Genomic DNA, 6,000 nt, shown 5'->3' with positions numbered 1-6,000 from the left:
ATTCCATAGAATGTATCAGTTGTGGCTAGACCCATTATCAGGCTAGAGGAATTTGTTTGTGTCTACACTTATAATTTTACTTCACCACGAATTGGTGACCATACTAGGGAACCAATCCTTTTGTTTGTCTCATATTTCATGACTTCGTGTGAACTTTTCTAGTTCCACTTTTTCCCTTTGGTTCTGTTTCTTTTCTCTTGCTTACTAGCCTAAGTTTGAAATTCATAGTAGCAGATTTGCTCCCTGTTTCAAATTTGTTTTTTTTTCTTGGCTCCCTCGCTCAACGCACTTAATCCTCTTACAGTCGCACTGATCAGCACGATATGCTAAGGAACAATAACACCAACCAGCCTTTGGCACTTGTTGTTAATTAGGCAGTCACGCTGATGCCTGTAAGTGAAGATTAGGGTTTGTCCCCAATCTTGGCTAGTGTGTTTTGCTATCATGATTTTGACCCCGTAAGCCTTTTAGACCATTTTCTCCCTAACTAGAAAGTTTCTTTTCATTTGGTTTTGTTTGTTTGTTGGCTTATCATCTTTCTGCTTGAATTCTTGATTCATTGACTAGTCAGAGACACTAGGACTTCTAGATTGTCATCCATTCAGTTGTTTGTGAACTTAGTGAGTCGCGTTGTAGGTGTACTAACTCCTTGCATTTTGTTTGCGGTCCTTTTACAACTTTTACATCCATTACACAAGTTTGAAAATTTTTCATTTGCTTGTCTAAACATTTCTTTTCCGGCATGGATTGTGTTGCTTGTCTTGTTGTTGGTAAATTCGGTGCTTCATTAGTTTGAATTAGCCTCTCTTTTCATGTTTTCATTTGCTTGGAGAGCCAATTGTCTCGAAAATTATTCATTGAAGTGTTGTATGCGAAAAGTTTATTTCGTTGTTTCATGAAAAGTATGAAATTCTAGTTAGTTACATCGTTGTGCTACGATAGTCTGCATCATTAGAGACTAGGATTGCATTGGCATTTGAAAAAGGGAAAATAGCTCTTTTTTCTTTTGAAAGGAATGTTAAAAATGTGCTCGTCAGGAAATTAGGAATTGGAATGCATTTTTCATTAGTTTATTTTCTTGAAAATTGAAGTAGTGAAAGATCATTTTGCTTTCGGTTGCTTCATTGTTTGCATTTGATTGTCTAGTTTCTACCCTCTCTAGTGTAGGCAATTCATCGAATTGGAAGTGTCTTGTCTCATTTATTTGCATTTAAGGTTTTTCGAGTCGCATCGCTAAGACCTGAAAACTGAAACATAACTAAAGATAAACTTTAAAATGAATTTGATTAACCTAAGGTGCATTTGACATATAACGATCATATCTAGAAGGTCTAGGCTAGAGACAAGTTCCACCATCTTTAAACCTAGCACCTGTCGTTAGCTTCGGCATTAGACAACGCTTGTACGGATTTGTGCTCCCCGTACCGTTGAGTATATTATGGGAGACCCCTCTAGGCTGCAATCCTTTATCCTTAGGAAGCCGAGTTAGTGCCTTGCAGACGTGATACCTCGAACACAGCATTCGGGGAGATTGCCTGCTCGTACTTCTTGGTTCGCCGGGAGGTATTCTGAAGTTCACGGTTGCCTCGTAATCCTATTTACTTCGATCATCCAGAGCAGTCATTTGATATTTTTGACTCATTACACTTAAAATATCATTCGAGCACTTGTCCTTTCGAGCTCATTTCCAATCAAAAGTGATAGTGTCATCTTTGTTTCTTTCTAGAATATCAAAAAAAGAAAGAGCACTAGTCTTTCTATGCATCTTAATAATTGATTTCCCATGATCCAATAACATCCTGCTAGTTTTTTCTGAGACCAAATCGTGAGTTTCCCTCATAGAACATTTTAAAGCCTTGAAATTTATTTTTTTGTCGACTAAGTCAAGGTCATCATGGTTGAACCATCTAGTTCACCTAGTTCCTCTTCCTCTCCTCCATCTGAAAGATTATCTAAGGAGTCATTTCCTGAGTTACCAGAGTCACTCGAGGACCAAGGTGTTTGATCTGACTTGACTTAGCTCTCAGATTTAACCAAAATCTTCTACTTTAGTGATGTGATTAGAATTGCATTTAAAATAGCATAAGTGAACACATATGCATGTTGTAACGAAAAAGGAACATGACAAGAATCAGCAACATAAAACACAAGATGTTGATAACAGAGTTCGTCCAGGAGGGACTATGTCTCCGAGTCCTGGTGTCAAGATGATGTAGGTTGTTGCATTAAGTTCTAGAAAGAGTGATGATGTACATGCATGTGTTTTCTCTATCATACAAGGAATATGCCCTCATGTAGGAGTGGCTCCAAGAGATGTTCCACTACAGGAATTCTCATTCAAAAAGGACTCCTATCGGTATGAAATAATTTCACATATGACAATAATGAGCATCCTGCCAAAATGGCATCAAAGGGATCTCAATTCAGACATACATGGCGACAACTTGAGTATCCCATCAACATGAAGACAGAGGGATATCAAACAAAACATGATGAATCATGACAAAAAGTACATGCCAAAGATGATTCCACATCACATTAAGTAGGAATCATGAAACAAGTAAGAAAACAAGATCCCACATCAAACCGTGAACAGGGATCTGTGCAGCACAATGCATCTCATAGCAAAAAGAATTGCATGAACACACTGCATATACCTCACATCCTATCGCCATTTGAAGAAAAGGATGTCAAACTACTGAAGCTGGCCGAACCATCAATCTTATCATGTTGAATCTCATGGAATGACTACTTGCACATGGAATGCTGACACCTACACCTCACTTTGAAAAGTGGCCGAAAAATGGAATGATCAAATGGAAAATTTGAATGCAGCATCAGATTTTTGGCATTGAATAGTCTAAAATTGACTGTCAAATTTCTGAATTCTGAGAAAGCAGAAATCTAGGGCTACAAGAATCTTTTAAATTCCCCCTAGATTCCTCAAAGATTCCCTCCTTCGGGTCATATGAAGGTCTGTCACTCAAATCAAAATTCTAACTATGCCATTAGGTTCGTGTCGCTGAGAGGTGTATGATCGACATAAAATTTGTCCAATTTGGACACTAGCAAAATTTTGCCCTCCTGAAAATTTGGCTCAATCATGGTTCAACTTGTATTTTTCCCTGCTCATGGTTCCACCTGAAAATCAATTAAAAATGTGTCTCGAAAAATGTGCCATCATAATTCTGACACTTGGCTCCTGTGTCAAGGTTCCATGCAGGGTTCATGCCTCATGGTTCTGTAATCTATGCTCTTCATTTTGCTACAGTTCGGTCCTCCATTCCATCCCCTCCCATGCGAACGAAAATCCATGTTTTTATATAACTTCACCGGCGGAGATATCGATAAAGGTGTTGTGGCTTATTGGTTAGGAGCCAAAAGAACCAAACGCAGGGGGTTGAGGGATCAAATCCCGACCCCTCCAAAAATACATGACAATATTTATTTTGGTGTGGCGGTGGTTACGTTAATGTAACCATTTAATGTTTTTTTTGGTGTCATATAAGGGTGACGATTAAGTGTGAGACCACCGTGTGGGCGGGGCCAGTAGACACGCTGGTCATGGGTTCAACTCCCACTGGTCTCGTCATTTTATAACATGTATATGGTGCAGTTGGTGGGGGTGTGGACCGGGTCCACCAGAGGTGGCCCTACCACCCCAAATATAATATTTGTTTATAACATAATGTGGTATGGTGGTTGGGCCGATGGGGGTCACAACCCGTTGGTTTTTAATAATTAAAACTTGCTTTAATGTATTATGTGAAGTCTGGTGGAGGTGGCGGGGTCATGGCCCACCACTTATATTAATATATATATATATATATATATATATATATATATATATATATATATATATATATATATATATATATATATATATATATATATTTATATATATATTTATATATATATATTTATAACAATAATCACATTTTTTGAATTTGTCTAATATAAGGGATATTAGACAAATTAAAGAGGCAACAATCTTGCCCGCTCTTGGGATCTAGGTTCCCATGCCGGTTGATGGCGAATTTGTAGGACACTTAAACCTAGACCACTGCCCAATTTTGAAGAAAACTTTGGTTGGCTCTTTCTCCCTCATACGAGCTTGGATTAATGAACCGTTCACATTGTTACGACTAGAACAACAAGATCTATGCTCTAGTCCTAGTTCGAAAGCATTATGATCACTTTCATTTTTGAGCTACCATAAGCATTCTTTGCCTTGTGTGTGTCTCCCTGGAGCCATCTAGATCAATCCTCCCCACTGAGGAGATTTTGGTCCTTCAAAGGCATGAAAAATAATCTGCAACTTCTTTGTACCTTGTCTGCATCACAAGCATCTGAAAAGGTCTTGCTTCCATCTCCTTCACCTTTGTTCTTCGAAGCCTTAACCGATGAGCCAACACCTGCAACCTCTGCAACCTGTAGTACATTGTTTTGCAAATTACATGATTTTTTTACATGACCAACTAATGACCCAAGCATCCCATACTTGCCACGAGTTGATAAACACACACTCGGTGATCAAGTTTACATCAAGATGGACACAATACCCCAGCTATGAAGATAAGGCCAACATATCATTGTTGCTCCAATAAGTGATGGAAAACACATCACTGCAACACATGATTTACAAAGATAAGGCCAAACACTATTTTTCTTTCAAAACTGATCGAAACATGACATAACTTTTGCAGTTTACCATGCAACTCAAAATAAGACCAGACATCATTGTTTCTTAACAAGTGATGGAAAACACATCATCACTTTTTACATTTTAAAATGCAACAAATGATTTAAAAAAGCATGACTATGACAAGCTAACATATCTACAAACCATTTTTGACTTATCAAGGTGAATGGGTCACCTCCTTTCGATGGATTTGCTTGTCGAACAAAATTTTCATCTGGTTCATGCACCGACACTTTGTCTTTAAGGCGATGCTCTCAATGGAGCCTCCAACTAGTGGCTCTTTGATGGCCACCTCTATTGCAATGACTACAATACATCTTCTCCCTCTAGATCTGCTTAACATGTTTCTTTACCTATTGTTGAGAGGGTCTTTCATGCCTCCTCCTTTTGTGTGCTACTATTCTTTTCCAACGCTTAGAAAATGTATGGTTATGTAATCGACAAAAGGTACATGTTTTTTGATTCCATGATTTATGTTCATCATTAACAACATGATTATAATCAAAATGAACATTTGAATATCAAGAAAAGTTATAGCTTTCCTTGCTACCTCTGGTGTCATTATGGCAATGAGATCTTGCCTCAACTCTTTCCCTGCAATGGATACTGCCATGGGATGATGGGGATGTGTTCCCATCATTCTCTTTCCTCGACAATTTCAAAGATATCTCGGAAGAATATGACACCTTCGAGCATTCGACTTCGGTGTATCCCAATCCTGCAAATTGAGGTCTCTGATGAGCCCCAATTTTTGGTACAATTTGGGCTCATTTGGCCTACTTACCTTGCTCAACCATTCATCTTTTATCACTTATGCATTCATTTCTTAGTATATTTGTGTTATTTGTAGGAAGAAGGGCAGGAATTATATCTATGTGGCTAATACATGATGATTTCAGGTTTTTGATATTAAAGAGAGCAAAAGACCACGCAGAAGGAGACAAGGAGACAACAAAGGTGGCATTGCAAGTTTATAGGGAGGTTGTCTACAGCCTTAAATAACCTCCCTCGTGATTTTCACCTTAACTCCGAGCTCCAACAGCTCTCCCCACCGAGCTTAGAGGCAGCCAACATGTTCTACAGGATCAGCAGTTTACAGCAGTTTGACTTTCAGTTGGACAGCCAAGCTCCACGAATGGAGGAAGCCAACTTGATCTTCATTGTGTATAAATATGAAGGCCGTAGCCTTTGATAGGAGCTTCTTGAATTTTTGGACTGATATTGTAATTTCTGAGCACAGCTCGGTGTTTGTTTTTGTAAGCCAGTTTTGGCATGACATTAGACTTTTGACTATGAAT

This window comes from Pinus tabuliformis, chromosome 5_1 (genome assembly GCF_031772625.1).
Source record: "Pinus tabuliformis cultivar Carrire ecotype Pingquan chromosome 5_1, CPIR1, whole genome shotgun sequence".
In the NCBI taxonomy this organism is placed as follows: Eukaryota; Viridiplantae; Streptophyta; class Pinopsida; order Pinales; family Pinaceae; genus Pinus; species Pinus tabuliformis.
This window is presented reverse-complemented; position numbering follows the sequence as displayed.